The sequence below is a fragment of the Vulpes vulpes genome, chromosome 6, assembly GCF_048418805.1.
Source record: "Vulpes vulpes isolate BD-2025 chromosome 6, VulVul3, whole genome shotgun sequence".
Lineage (NCBI taxonomy): Eukaryota > Metazoa > Chordata > Mammalia > Carnivora > Canidae > Vulpes > Vulpes vulpes.
The window spans coordinates 125,996,444-126,012,032 of NC_132785.1; the positions used below are offsets into that span (position 1 = coordinate 125,996,444).

A 15,589-nucleotide genomic window follows, 5' to 3' on the forward strand; every position below is an offset into this window, starting at 1 on the left:
CACCGCCAGGGGGCAGCGCACAGCAGAGAATGGGGTCCAGGGAGCCCTCTCCCCAGCACAGTGGGGAAACTGAGTCTCCTGCACATATGGAGTCAGTGTCCCGGGTTCCTGACATACAGAAACTTCTGCGAACAATTCGGAGTGGGGGTGGGGTAGGGGTGGGGCAGGTACATAATGCAGGTGAGCCACCACCTTTCTGGAAGGACTCTGCCGAGGAGAGCAGCCAGGAGCCGGGTACTGGGCCAAGCCAGTGGCACGCTCCCCACCCATGCACCCCCAGTTTCTGAATGCAGCAGGGTTCCCGAAACCCACCCTCCCTCACCGCCCTGACCTGTCTTACCATCACATCACAAAGGCAGGCAAAATTCCACCAGCCTAAATTCCAGGGCCCAGGGCCGGCCTCCCCAGGAGGCTAGAGATCAGTCCCCCCCACAGAGGAGAAAAACAATGACTAAGTCACCCCAGGCCAGGCTGGGGTAGCAGAGACTACCGAGGTGGAAGCTGAGGACCACCCCGAGCAGAGTGGCCGGGGGACGGATGCGGGACACAGGGCAGGGACGGCGAGGGCCGGGCAGCGGAGGGGACCAAGCCATCACGGCAGGTGCGCTCGTGCAGTGACACAGGTCAGGTCTCAGGCCAGACGCACGGGATGCGGGGCACCTCCCTGCCTGGTCTGCCGCCCCCTGATAAGGGACAGGCTGTGCGTCTCTCATCCACATGAGCACCCCACCACCAGAGTTCACACGGCCCAGACACCAAGCTACACCCCAACTACTAGGCCGGTCACTGCTCCTCCTACTGTGCCCACCTGCCCCCAACAGGGTCTCTGCTGGTTCCGCCACCAGCCTTCTAGCTCAGAAGTCACCAGACCTTAGACCAAGCCGCCTCTCTACACCGCAGCCTTGGGAGACGGGCCCCATAGGACTTCTAACACAGCTGGGTGGGCAAAAGGGGATTGGGTGCTGTCAGAGGGCAAGCTGGACCATCATGCAGCTGTGAGATGATGGAGCATCTGCCCACCCCCAGCCCACAGCTGGCACCGCCCATGAGCCCAGCTGCTTGGGGACAGGGCTGTCCTGCCGTCCCCCATCACTGCTCAGTGGGCGGCCCCCTCCCCAGAACGCATGACCTCCCTGCCGCGGGGCTTGGCCTGGGCCTCAGGAGCCCCTGCCCGTCGGCTGAGGCTGCACCAGCTACAGGACGCGGCTCTCCCACGGAGGGGCCCTTAGGAGCTGTACACCCCCGGCCCCGGCCCAGGCCCCGGCCTGTGCCCCGGAGCTCCCACCCTCACCCCCACCCCAGCCCTGGAGCAGCTCCAGCCACACACCCGCGCCTCCGCCCCAGCAGCAAGTCACCTCTCAGGAATGCGGGGCCTTCCAGATGCGGCAAGGGCCACCCCCACCCGGCCTGGGAACCACAGGCGCTGGGCCAGGGGGGCCCTGCTGGGAGTGGCCGCCCCCAACACCGCCTCGCCGCCCTGGCTCTGCACAGCTCCCTTTGACAGCCAGGAAACCCAGGCTCCGAGGCGAAGCGGCTTGCTGATGGCACAAGTCAGGACAGCGGCGAGGAGGACTGGATGGCAGGGGGTGACCTCGAGGGCACCCCCACTTGGACTCTGCGTGCACACCTGGTGCTAGGGGATCCCGCATGCCCAGGGAAGGGGACCCTGGCCAGCCCGGCGGCCGCAGCTGAACAAGGGCCTTCCTCACACCCGTCCTCAGCCACAGTCACTTCGGTCCGGGCCCCGTGCCACCCCCTCTGCTCATTCTCCATCAGCGGCGACTGACAAACGCTTCCCACATCCCTTCCCACATCACTCCCATGGGAACAGGCCTGATGGGAAAGGCCCCCGGGCCCAGGGTGTGCCAGGCCCCTCTGGACACAGAGAGGGAGACGGGGTGCAGCCTGGGTCCCCCACCTCTTTGTGTCCTCTGTAGGCTGTTAGCAGGAGGGGTTCCCTGGAACACTGACGGGGAAACAGTGTGCAAAAACTACAAAGACCCCCCCCCACACAGCAATCTCATCCTCACACGTTAAGACAAAGAGACCCAAGTAACTAGCTGACCCCTACATGGTGTCCCCCTGGGTGGGGTCAGTGGGGGAGGGAAGACCCCCACCCACCCCAGGTGTGACACACGGCAGCCCCGGCACCTGCTAAGGTCCAGGCAGGCATCCCCCCACTCTCCGAATGAGGAGGCCCCGAGGAATGTGTCCCCCCCCTGCTGGCGGGAGAGCCGGGGTGCCCAGGGCCCAGCCTGCCACACCCGGTCCCCAGCATCCAGACCCACCTCGGCAGGTCAGTGCTCAGGACCCCCAGCGTCTGGCTGCTCTGAGCAGACTGACAGCTTCGTGCCACGGACGGAGGCTGGCACGCGTCCCAGAAAGAAGACATGGTTCTTGTCCCAGCCTCTCTCTCCTGGACACTCCAAGAATGCCCAGTCCTCGGGCGCAGCGACAAGCAGGCCACCCCCCCCCAGCTCACTGTAGCCCCCAGGGCGGGACCGCGCCGGGTACAGCCCTGAACGCGGGAGAGGATCGGCCACCTGGGGACCAGGCCAGCCGGGCCCGCAGCAGGTCACCAGCTCACCCAGTGCCCTGTACCGGCCTCAGTGCCCTCACTGCTGGGCAGCGGCGGGCCAGACACACCCCGTTCCCATCTGAGCAGGCCCTCGGCCACAGTGGGTCCAGTGAGAACAGAGCGGCGACAGCTAGTGCCAGAAGGGACGTAGGCAATGCTATGGAGGACAAATGACCCAACGACACCCCACCTGCCCCCCCCACTGCTGCCAGGACCAGGCCTCGGGGCCCCCGAGCCACAGCACACACAGGGCGCAGGTGGACACAGACCAAGGCGCTGTCCCCACTCAGCCCACAGGTTCCGGTTTGCCCCAAACCCCAAGCAGCTGCAGAAAACAAAGTACACTTCAGACCACCAGGCTTTGTGGGGCTGTTCTTTCTAATTTCCAAACAACAGGCGAGCCCTTAAAGTATTATCAATCATCCACGGCTTCCAATGGAATCTATCCTAAAGAATGAATTTGAGGAAAAAAAAAAAAAAAAAAAGAATGAATTCGAGGTATAAGGACAGTGCAGCAGTGGCCAGAAATGGGAATAACCATTTGTCCAAGAGTAGCAGAGAGGCACACCCTGTCCTCCGAAGGATGCTTAGGGAGGGTTTCTCTTCTAAGCGACGCGGAAAACCTTTGCATGTCGGTGGAAAGAACTGGACGCAAGGGCAGCCCGGGTGGCTCAGCGGTTTAGCACCTGCCTTCAGCCCAGGGAGATCCTGGAGACCCAGGATCGAGTCCCACGTCGGGCTCCCTGCATGGAGCCTGCTTCTCCCTCTGCCTGTATCTCTGCCCGCCGCCTCTCTCTCTCTCTCTGTCTCACTCATGAATAAATAAAATCTTAAAAAAAAAAAAAAACTGGACATAAAATGAGATGTATGATTGCTCTCAACGTTTAAAAATATCTGTGCATTGAAAGACATTCAGGAAGGAGGCACATGGAGATATTGAAGGCGGTGCTGCTCACAGGAGGGAACAAGGGAGTTTTTATTTATTCACACCACTTCTTGTTAATTTTCAAATAATCTACTTCCAGAATAGGGAGAGGGGGCGCCTGGGAGGCTCAGTGGTTGAGCATCTGCCTTCAGCTCAGGTCATGATCTTGGGGTCATGGGATCAAGTCTCACTTCGGGCTCCCTGTGAGGGGCCGGCTTCTCCCCCTGCCTGTGTCTCTGCCCCTGTGTGTGTGTGTGTGTGTGTGTGTGTGTGTGTCTCATGAATGAATAAATAAAATCTTTAAAAAAAAATAGAAATCTTTCCTTTAAAAAAAAAAAAAGGAGAAAGGATTACATTATTGTACTGACATGTTGCAGAGCCACCCACTGACACCACTGAAGCAGAAGGGTGGCCAGGACGATGGCCAATCCGAGCTCTCCCGGTTCTGGTCTGGGTGCATTCGCCCCCACCTCCCAAGTTGAGGAGGATTCGAGGCTGCCTCCTGATATCCGAGAGAAGCTTCCTCAGTCCCACTGGATCCCACCCTCCGCTCAGCTCCCCAGACTTGGCTGTGCTCCCTGCCAGGAGCCCAGGAGCCAGACATCGGGCCCCCGTGGGTCAGAGCAGGTGGCACTTTTCCCTGCAGCAGGGAAGGGTGGCAAGGTGGACCTTGTGGGGCAGGGGCGGGAGACCCCGGAGGGCTTAGCTCCCTGGGAGGATGATCCCTCCCAGCAGCCTTGGGCAACTCGTGATCCTGCTGGGCGCCTCTGAGCCCCAGCCTCTCGGAGATGAGCGTGTAATTAAATTAATCCCAGGGTTTGCAGTGGTGAGGAACGGCCCCAAGGGAGGAATGCGTCATTTCCCGGCTTGGCTGCTTGCAGAGAAAATGAAGGAGGTGACTACAGAAGGGACCCCAGGGCGAGCTGGCCAATGTGTCCCCTTCAGATCTTCCCCAGGCTCCACTGGACCAGTTCCGGAGGATTCACAATCCAGCTTCCATCTGGGGAGTGGAGGGTGGCGGCAAGGGGTAAGGGCCTGCAAGCCTGCAATATTCTTGCTTCCAAAAGCCAGAACGTCAGTCAGCCCTAGCTTCGGCCTCCTGGGTCCTGTGTGCCCCCAGGGAGTGTGGAGGGCCATGCAGCCCCCCAGATGGGAGGGTCTGCAAGCTGCCCTCTCAGGAGAAGACCACCAGTCCACCCTCCCTTCTCAGAGCCTGAGTCTGGAGCCAGGTCACATCTCCCCACCTCCCCTCCGGCCTGGTACCCTCCCCAGGTAGGCAGTGTGACCCCAGCCTCAGCTTTAGCCCAAATGGTAGGAATGTGGGAGCCAGAGGTCACAATCCAATCAGCCCTGTAAACCCTCCGCACCAGCTCCACAGGAGGCACATAGCAGGCCCTCGCTCAGGAAAAGTCTAAAGACCTACAGGAACGCATCCTGCCGGGGGGTCAGCTCCCTATTCTATGAGCTCCCGCCAGCAGCAGCTACAATGAAGAGCACTCAGCCGGCAACACAGCACCCACACCCCACGCAGAGCACCCCCAACAAGGGCCTGCCAGAAACACAGAACGCGGAGATCCCAGGTGCTGAGGGCAGGCGTCGCTCAGAATCTCACCCAGCAGCAACAGCCGGCCACACCAGGAGCCCACATCCTAAAATGAGTGAGGCAGGGGATTCAAGTACACGCGGGTTGTGTGGGAGGTGACCCTGGGGAGCCCAGGTACAGGAGTGGGAGGCAAGGCGGGGAACAGAATGAGCGGATGAACGTAGTGTCAATCTCCTGGGGAGCTCTGGGGGTCTCGGAGTTACCCCACCTGCCCTGGGGCTCACTGGTGGGGGCTGCTCGTGGGGAACAGAGGTGCCAATGCCCAGCACTGCCCACCTGGAGAGTGGAAAGGAAAAGCTCCCGGGCAGAGCTGCAGGTGCTAGCAGGTGAAGCGGGCAGTGGACACAGAAGCAGAAGTGCCACGGGGGTCCTGGGCAGAGTGCCAATAGCGTCTGTCAGAGCCTAGGAGAAAGCACGACCCCCTGCATGGGAAGAAGTGGGGGCTGGGGGGCGGGTGCTGTTGCACAGTGACACACAGTGACACACAGTGACACACGGGGCCTGACTCTCCAGCTGCTTCCCCTTCCAACCCCGCCTCCTCCCAGCCCCCTCCCGCTGGGCGCGGTCCCCACAAGGTCCTGGGGACAGGCAGTCTTGGTGGCAGGTCATTAGCAGGCGACCCCGCCGCACCAGGCCTTGGGCCTCCTCCGTGGGGGTGGCTGACATTTCCACACTGCCGCTCGGCTGATTCAATTCTCTTCTCCTTCCACTTCATTAAGAGGGGTCAGCGTCGGGGCCGGTGGCTCCATCGGGGCAGAAGGGCCGCAGCAAACAAGCTCCCTCACGGTTCCAGGCTTCCATCCCTCTGCCCCAGAGGATGGATGCGGCCCCTGAGAGCACCTGCTTTCCTGCAAGCTGGTTTCCCGAATCTGTCCCTTCTCTCCCCACCAGGACTCAGCCCCCGGGGGCAGGCAGGTGCCCAGCAGTACCTACAGGCTGGGTCCTGGAAGCCCAAACCAGCAGGGCAGGCCTGGGAGACAGGCCCAACTTACAGATGAAGTAAGCGAGGCCCGGGGAGGTGAAGTAAAGGTTGTCAACCACGCAGGGGTGGATTGGCCTCCCCTTCCCCGGAGCCTTGCCTTCCTTCTGGCTCGGTGGCTCGACGGCACCAAAGGCCGTCTTCCTGCACTTCCTGTAGCACCCAGTCCTGCTGGCAGGTGCTTGGTCCCTGAGTGGCTTCTCCCCACCCACCCACAGGCCAGACTCAGCAGGTCTTGGAGCTGCCCCCCTCCGACACATGGCACTCCCAGGCTCCCTCGGCAAGGCCTGGGACACCAACCCAGCAGAAGCTGGAAATGGTCCATCTTCCTAAAGGATGTGGAGGATGTTCTAACCCCAGGCCCACCTATTCCCTGCACCCTAGGCCTCTGCTGGGCAGAAGCCTCTGGAATGATGAAGGCTCCTGAAGTAGGGGAGGAGGCACAAGAAGCTGCTTCCCAACCCCAGGGCAGTGCACTCACCCTGCCCCTCCTGGGACTCTGCCAGGAGGGCAGCAGAAAGCCTGTCCCACAGGGAAAGGATGCTCAGAGCAAGGATGTGCTGACAGGGAGAAATCAGGGGCTCCTTCCTGCAGGAGGTGGCATCTGAGCTGGGCCTCGAAGAGGAAGCAGGAGGCTGACAGGCAGATAAGTGAGGTGGGGATGGATGGCAAGTGTGAGCAGGACAGCGTGAGCAGAGGCAGGGAGGGGGGACTTCGGCAAGCAGGTGGGGAGCACCTGAGCCGATTACCCATGAGCATCTGCTTCCTGGCACACAACGTGGCTCCAGGAGGCGCAGGCTGAATGTGAGACACGTATTATTTATGGATGAAGGCGAGAGGCCTGAGAGAGGCATATCAGGGGAACATCAGGTTCCCGTGAGGACGCTTCTCAGGGGTGGCCGCATGGGGCCAGGGAGGCTGGGAGGGCTGGGCACCTTGGCCCCTGCTGCTCCCTCCTCTGCCAGGCTGCCCACCTGAGCTGCCCATGGACGGGTGCAGGGGCGCCCGGGCCAAGGCAGCCAGCCACAAGCTCAGCGCTGACTTCCAGGGCCCTAGGTGTGGGACAGGGAGCTCATGTCCACACAGGGCATTGAGAAGGGAACCTGTTCTCCCATTTGCACACACAAATTTTACTGAGCATCTACTAGGTGCCAGCGGGCACTGCACAAAACCCCGACCATCGACCCAGGTAATCCTCACACCAAGCGGATGCAGTAGGTCCTGTTATTACTCCCCGTTTATTGAATAGGAGCCTGAGCCTCAGAGAGGTTAAGTATCAAGACCAAAGTCACACAGCGAATGCCAACAGGCTGGCACCCAGCCCCTGCTGTGATTCCACCTCCATGGGGTCATGGAAACCCTAAATATCAGCCCCACCAAATCCACAGATGAAACAGAATTGCCGTAACCGGACTCCCACCCTCTCCATCCACGGAGGAAAGAAAATTAACCGGCACTGAAAAAAAACAACTGTGTTAATGAAAACTGAGACCTCCCCATGCTGGCCACTCGGCCTCTCCTGAGACACCTGGCCGTCCCCTGGCACCCATCTGCCCCTTTGTGTGCTTCATGCAAAGCCCTGGGGACCTCGGTGGCTCAGCACCCTGCCTACTCGGGCCTTGCGGGGGGTGCCTGGCATTTAATTCCTGGCATTTAATGCCGGACCCGTATTGCGATCTCCAGGGGGCAGCCAAACAGGAAGCTGTGGCCAGCTCGGCTGATTGAGGACGTGCCCGGTTTGGATCTGCCTGGAAGCCTCTGGTGTTCCCAGACCCAACGCTCAAACTCACTTCTCTGTGCTCGGGGAGCCCCGGCAAGTCCAACTGCAACTGTGTCATCGGTTCAAGCCAGAGGAGGAGGGAACAAAGAATCCCCTTCCTGTTGAGTTCATGCCCAGAAATTAACCTGTGTGTGCAGGTGACGGCGCAGGGTGACGGCCCTGTCACGGTGTCCTCCCCCAGCAACCCCGATTTCACTCTGAGTGATTGGAAACTCTTGGTAGAGGCCAAGAACAGAAGCCTGCGGGCCTGCCGGGCAGGGCCACCCAGGCTCTCAGACGCGGAGTCACACCGGGCAGTGGCACTCAGCACGGCTGCGTCTACACACCTGGACATTTTCTAACATCTGATCTCCTCCCCCATGAGACCATGTATTAGACTCTAGGGGAGGCGCCTGGGTGTCCAGATGCATCATGAACACCTTCCAGGTCATTCTAACACACTCGTGAGGCTGGGGACCCCTGATCTATGATCTATGCTGAGCAGAGACTGTTCAAACTGTCCGCCTCTCCTGCTCCACCTTTGAGGAACCCCCTGCCCATCTGGCCCTGATTATTCATTGGTGAACCCCTGCAAACGCAACTGAATTTCAGGGATTTTGATGAGGGTAAGGTATGCAGGACTCAAGTCCGAAGTGGGATCTGGGGGAGATAAACATTTACTGAGCCCCGAAACTAGGTGGTAGCAAAAAGGGGAGATATGAATGACTTTTAGGAGAAAGGAGGGTTTTGTTTTGTTTTTTAAAGATTTTATTTATTTATTCATGAGAGACACAGAGAAAGGCAGGGGCACAGGCAGAGGGAGAAGCAGGCTCCCTGTGGGGATCCCGATGTGGGACTCCATCCTGGGACCCCGGAAACACGCCCTGAGCCAAAGGCAGATGCTCAACCGCTAAGCCACTCAGGCGTCCCAAGGAAAGGTTTTGTTTTTATCGTTAGATGTCAACCAGATGTCTATCGAGTGCCAGGCCCTGCGTGACGGGGCTGGCTGTCCTTCAGAGGAGGCAAGAACAGTGGGGAGGCATTGGCAGGAGCAGGATACCAGGGGACTCCAGCCATGTGCAGAGGTGGGAATGTGTGGCCAATGGGGCCAGCTCAGGAAGCTGGGAAAATCCAGGTGTGGCGGGGTCATCAGACCCAGGGGATCCCTGTTCCCAGACACAGGGGAGCCGGAGGTGAGACTGAGAGGTCTGAGCCTCGGCAAGCACTTCAGCCTATGCATGAGAAGCAGTGGTAGGGCTTCACGTCTCAGGAGCAAGAGGAGGGGGGAGGCTCTGGGCGGCGACCTCTGGCAGCAGCTCCACGTCTGGACAGTGCTTCACTGATTCAGTGAAAACAGGAATAAATTATCATGAGCCGGGGGGTGGGATTGCAGGAGTGGTGGGAGTCCAGAGAAGAAAGCTCCGCGTGGAATGGAATGGACTCCGTGGAAAGATGCCAAAGCCACATGGGGGGGAAGGGGGCAGACGGGAGCCCAGAGAAGCTTGCCCACCTGGCATGTGGCCCGTGTGGCTTTCTGTGCCAGTGGGGAGAAGACAAGAGTATTTCATGAGCAGAGCTGCAGCAACCGGCTGGCCATCACCTAGAACTAAATTTTTTTTTTTTTTAAGATTTATTTATTGGGGATGCCTGGGTGGCTCAGCGGTTGAGCGTCTGTCTGCCTTTGGCCCAGGGCATGATCCCAAGGTCCTAGGATCGAGTCCCACGTCGGGCTCCCTGCATGGAACCTGCTTCTCCCTCTGCCCGTGTCTCTGCCTCTCTATCTCTCATGAATAAATAGGTAAAATCTTTAAAAAAAAAAAAAAAGATTTATTTATTTATTTGACAGGGAGAGAAAGCACAAGCAGGGACAGCTGTAGGCAGAGGGAAAGGGAGAAGCAGGCTCTCCACTGAGCAGGGAGCTGGACGTGGGGCTCCGGCCCAGGACCCCAGGATCATGACCCAAAGTGAAGGCAAACCCACTCAACCGACTGAGTCACCTGGGTGCCCCTAGAACAAAATTTGATCCCAACCTCACACCACACACAGAAAGCAGTTCCAACAGGGTCAGAGAGTTCTATGGGAAAAAAAGCAAATTTAAAATTGGGGCTTTTCTGACACATGCTACACCGTGTGCAACAAACCTTAACAACTTTACGCTGCAGGGAAGAAGCCAGTCACAGAAGACCACATACTGTATGCGACTCCATTTATATGAAATTTCCAGAACAGGCAAATTCAGAGAGACATGAAGTCGATCCGTGGTTGCCAGGGGCCGAGGGGAAGAAGGATTGAGGAAAGATGAAAACGCTCTGGAATTAATTCTGATGGTTACACAACTCTGTGAATCTATTCAAAACTGCTGAATTGTACAGTGTGTGTGTATCCAGCAGTTATTAAAAAGAATCACCTCAGCTTCCGGGCAAAAAGGCATTCTCAGTCAAGAAACCAAAAGAACAATGGGACACCTGGGTGGCTCGGCTATGGAGCATCTGTCTTTGGCTCAGGTTGTGATCCTGGAGGCCCGGGATCGACTCCCGCATCAGGCTCCCTGCATGGAGCCTGCTTCTCCCTCTGCCTGTGTCTCTGCCTCTCTCTGTGTGTCTCTCAAGAATAAATAAATCTTTAAAAAAAGAAAAAAGGGGCAGCCCGGGTGGCTCAGCGGTTTAGCGTCGCCGTCAGCCCAGGGCCTGATCCTGAGACCCAGGATCGAGTCCCACGTCGGGCTCCCTGCATGGAGCTTGTTTCTCCCTCTGTCTGTGTCTCTGCCTCTCTCTCTCTCCCTCTCTGTTTCTCGTTAATAAATAAATAAACTCTTTTTAAAAAATTAAATTAAATTAAAAAAGAAAAAAGAAAGAAACAAAAAAGAACAAGCCGCCAAGGGAAAGCCTCTCAAACCCTGATGTGTGAAGTTTACAGCCCAACCCAACAAATGACAACAGATCCATGAGCACAGCTAGGAGAGCGGCCGGCAGCTGGGGAGGGCTGTGCACTAGTCCGGTCCCAGACACAAGGGACACACAGAACTCCTACAGATCAATAAGGAAATACGTGAGCATGGGGTACAGGCTCCACGGAAGGTGAGTCACAGACGGAAACGTGCAAGAGGATGCCCGACCGTGTGCGTAATCAGGGAAATGCAAATGAAGAAGATGCCATTTCAGTCCCCAGACTGGTGGAAAGTATAAAGAGGTAACTCGGTGACAGCGAGCGCACAAGAACCCGGGGATGCGGGGTGCCCACTGGCACAGATCGGAGGGCAAGGTGCACGCGAGCCACCCCAAAACAGGTGCGCGAGGAGCCAGGGACAGGAGCGCATCCCCAACCCCGGCGAAGGCAGCGAGACACTGGAAACCACCTAAAAGTCCTCCTGGGAAACAGGATAAACTGTGGTTTCAACCAACAATGAAATAGTAGAGGTGGAAACGAAAGACCTAGACGTCCTTGTACCGACAGGGTCAGGTGTTGAAACCACAGTGGGGCAAGGAGCTGAGGGACACGCGTAGAGAGGACTTTGTTCACACAAAGTCTCATCATCACACATTGTTCGCATTGCTCGTGGGTGTGTGACCTACAGAAGTACAAAGCTATGCAGGAGGAGGATGGGCGCTAAATTCCAGGCCGAGCGTCTCTGGGGGGTCGGGGGCGGGACGGGGTGGGGGGGGCAAGGAAGGGACAGACGCAGGACCTCATCTCTACCTGTAACATTTCCTTTCTTGAACGGAAAGGCTCCGGAGCTAGCATGCGCTGCTGTTGACAATCTGACGAAGGTAGGCCCCAGAATAAAGAGTTGTCTCATATTGTCCAAGCCTGTTGCTTTTTATAGAATTCCTAACAAAAAATAATGCCTTTTAAGTAAAAGGAAAAAAGTCAGGACAGCACAACACACCATCCAGAAGAGACAGGGTAAGCTCCTGATGTCACATGCCCCCTCCCTGGCTCCCTCCCGGTGACCAGGCTGCCTAGGGAAGACTCCCAACACCCCTGGCAACGGGCTCCTCTGGTGCCACCTCCACTCCCTGGGAGCAGCCCGACTGGGCAGGTCAGAGCCCACGGGGAGGGCAGGGGTCCAGAGGATGGAGAGGGTGACAGAGGTGGAGCTCGCCTTCCTGCAGGTACTTGGCGGGGGTGGGGGGGAAGAGCAGGCCCCTCTCTGCCCCCCTGCCCACCTGCTCTGTGACCCTTCCTACTAGGCCCCTGAGAAATGGGGACAGGGAGTCACAAATGACCCAGAGGGCAGGATGGGGATGATGCGTCTCAGAAGCCCACATAAGAGCGTCCCTGCAATTAGGCGGGGCAGCCAGGTCCCGCCCAGTTAGAAATGACAGACTTGGCATGGGGACAGCAGGCGGCACTCCCCATTTCACGTGAAACCCACAGCAGGATGACTAGAACCAAAGGCTCACCGACAAGGCCCAAGGCCCGGCGTAAAGACGCCACCACTCCCTGAAGTCCTGGGGAGGTGGCGCTCCTCCAGCTGCGGGAGGGCCCAACCCCTTCTGAGCCGGGGGCTTGTAGCCAAAGGGAAGAAGAACTAGGCCGGCGAGGCCGACCACAGAAGCCAGGGCACGCGGCCACCACCCAGCTTCCTGTGGGAAGAGGCAGTGTGGTCAAGGGTCCCGGCCCCAGCAGCACCATCCATGTGGCCTTGACTTCCCCATGTGACATCTCAAGGGACTTGTTCTGGGTGAAGATGGCAGCCTGGGCCAGTGAACCATACTCAGATGACCACACCCCCCCCCCAGAGCTGCCCACACCTGAACCCCTGGAGCCTGTGAACACGTGACCTCCCACAGCCAGCAGGGACTTCACAGATGTGGCTAAGCTGTGGAACTAAAGGTGGGAGGGTCCCCTGCACCATGGGGGAGGTGTGGGCAATCTAACCACACAAGAGCAGCCTGGACATCGGGGTTGGCGGGGGACAATCTAACCACACAAGGGCAGCCTGGACCATCGGGGGGACAATCTAACCACACAAGGGCAGTTGGATCATGGGGGGGGGGGGGGAGTCTAACCACACAAGAGCAGCCTGGACCATCGGGGGACAATCTAACCATACAGGGCAGCCTGGACCATGGAGGGGCAGGCAATCTAACCACCCAAGGGCAGCCTGGACCATCGCGGGGACAATCTAACCACACAGGGCAGCCTGGACCATGGGGGTGGGGGTGGGAATCTAACCACACAAGGGCAGCCTGGACCATCGGGGGGACAATCTAACCACACAGGGCAGCCTGGACCGTGGGGGTGGGGGTGGGAATCTAACCACACAAGGGCAGCCTGGACCATCGGGGGGACAATCTAACCACACAGGGCAGCCTGGACCATGGAGGGGCAGGCAATCTAACCACCCAAGGGCAGCCTGGACCATCGCGGGGACAATCTAACCACACAGGGCAGCCTGGACCATGGGGGTGGGGGTGGGAATCTAACCACACAAGGGCAGCCTGGACCATCGGGGGGACAATCTAACCACACAGGGCAGCCTGGACCATGGGGGTGGGGGTGGGAATCTAACCACACAAGGGCAGCCTGGACCATCGGGGGGACAATCTAACCACACAGGGCAGCCTGGACCATGGAGGGGCAGGCAATCTAACCACCCAAGGGCAGCCTGGACCATCGCGGGGAGAATCTAACCACACAGGGCAGCCTGGACCATGGGGGTGGGGGTGGGAATCTAACCACACAAGGGCAGTTGGATCATGTGTGGGGGGCAATCTTTTTTTTTTTTTAATTTATTTATGACAGCCACACAGAGAGAGAAAGAGAGAGAGAGAGAGAGAGAGAGAGAGAGGCAGAGACACAGGCAGAGGGAGAAGCAGGCTCCACACCGGGAGCCCGACATGGGATTCGATCCCGGGTCTCCAGGATCGCGCCCTGGGCCAAAGCCAGGCGCCAAGCTGCTGCGTGGGGGGGGGGGGGGGGGGGGGGGGGCAATCTAACCACACGAGGGCAGCCTGGACCATCGGGGGGACAATCTAACCACACAGGGCAGCCTGGACCATGGGGGGGGGGGGCAATCTAACCACACGAGGGCAGTTGGATCATGGGAGGGGGGGGCAATCTAACCACATGAGGGCAGCCTGGACCATCGGGGGGACAATCTAACCACACGAGGGCAGCCTGGACCATCGGGGGGACAATCTAACCACACAGGGCAGCCTGGACCATGGGGGTGGGGGTGGGAATCTAACCACACAAGGGCAGTTGGATCATGTGTGGGGGGCAATCTTTTTTTTTTTTTAATTTATTTATGACAGCCACACAGAGAGAGAAAGAGAGAGAGAGAGAGAGAGAGAGAGAGAGAGGCAGAGACACAGGCAGAGGGAGAAGCAGGCTCCACACCGGGAGCCCGACATGGGATTCGATCCCGGGTCTCCAGGATCGCGCCCTGGGCCAAAGCCAGGCGCCAAGCTGCTGCGTGGGGGGGGGGGGGGGGGGGGGGGGCAATCTAACCACACGAGGGCAGCCTGGACCATCGGGGGGACAATCTAACCACACAGGGCAGCCTGGACCATGGGGGGGGGGGGGCAATCTAACCACACGAGGGCAGTTGGATCATGGGAGGGGGGGGCAATCTAACCACATGAGGGCAGCCTGGACCATCGGGGGGACAATCTAACCACACGAGGGCAGCCTGGACCATCGGGGGGACAATCTAACCACACAGGGCAGCCCGGATCATGGGGGGGGCAATCTAACCACACAAATGTTTGGTACTGGAGAGCCGCTCTCTGCTCGCTGTGGTCCCAGGGCGGTGTGACCGCAGGAAGGGTGGGAGCGAGGCACGGCTGCAGCTCTGACGATGGCCAGGCGGCCTCCCAAGCTGGGAAAGGCAGGAGAGCAGAGCCGCCCCTCCGGCTTCCAGCCTCGTCCTGCTGACCCCCGCTGACCCCCTGGCCGGAGCACTTCTGACCTAAAGACAACACGCCTGTGTGAAGACCCCAATGTCGTGGTGTCTGTGACAACAGTTACAGGAGACTCGCACAGGAACTAAGGATCGCGGCTGTGACTTCGCGTTCCTCGCCTAGGCCCTCGGAGCCTGCGTTTCATTTAAAAAACGTGACGAAGGGGCGCCTGGGTGGCTCAGTGGTTGAGCGTCTGCCTTCGGCTCCGGGCATGATCCCGGGGTCCAGGGACCGAGTCCCACATCGGGCGCCCCACGGGGAGCCTGCTTCTCCCTCTGCCTGTGGCTCTGCCTCTCTCTGTGTCTCTCATGAATAAATAAATAAAATCTTTAAGAAAAAAAAAAAAGTGATGATAACCAAGCCTAGGAAGCTGCCGTGAGGTCTAAGAAAGACAGCAGGTCCGAAAGCCCCTGGCACAGCGCCTAGTGCTCAGGACACACTGGGTAAAAGCCAGCCCATCCTCACCACTGCCCACCCCCCGACAGGATGACCTTGATGGGAAGGGGCCGGGAGCTGAGGCTTCCACGCCGCCAGCCCAGGGCACACCTGCCTCCAAGATGAGCTTGCAGGGATGGTGACACCACCCAGGCCCAGGGCAGCAGGCCGTGCCCACCTGTGCTGCACGACTGCCCACCCGGGGCCTGGCCCACCCAGGCCCGCAGCCCCTGCCTTCTCTTCAGATCTAGCGAAGGCTGGGGCATCACCACAGACTTTAGAAAGTCAGGTATGAATCCGATTTAGTCATGGGACACTTGTAGGTTATTTGAGGCAAACATGGAGACCCCTTTGGCTGTAAAGCCCACCGTCCTGCTGGCCAGGTACTTGGTTACCCCAGGC

General features: G+C 58.8%; 1 protein-coding gene across 4 annotated transcripts in view; it reads right to left on the bottom strand.

The window, feature by feature from the left end:
• The window catches only part of CCDC85C (coiled-coil domain containing 85C), a 76,227-nt gene that overhangs the window by 16,257 nt on the left and 44,381 nt on the right, over positions 1-15,589 (bottom strand). The window lies entirely within an intron of this gene.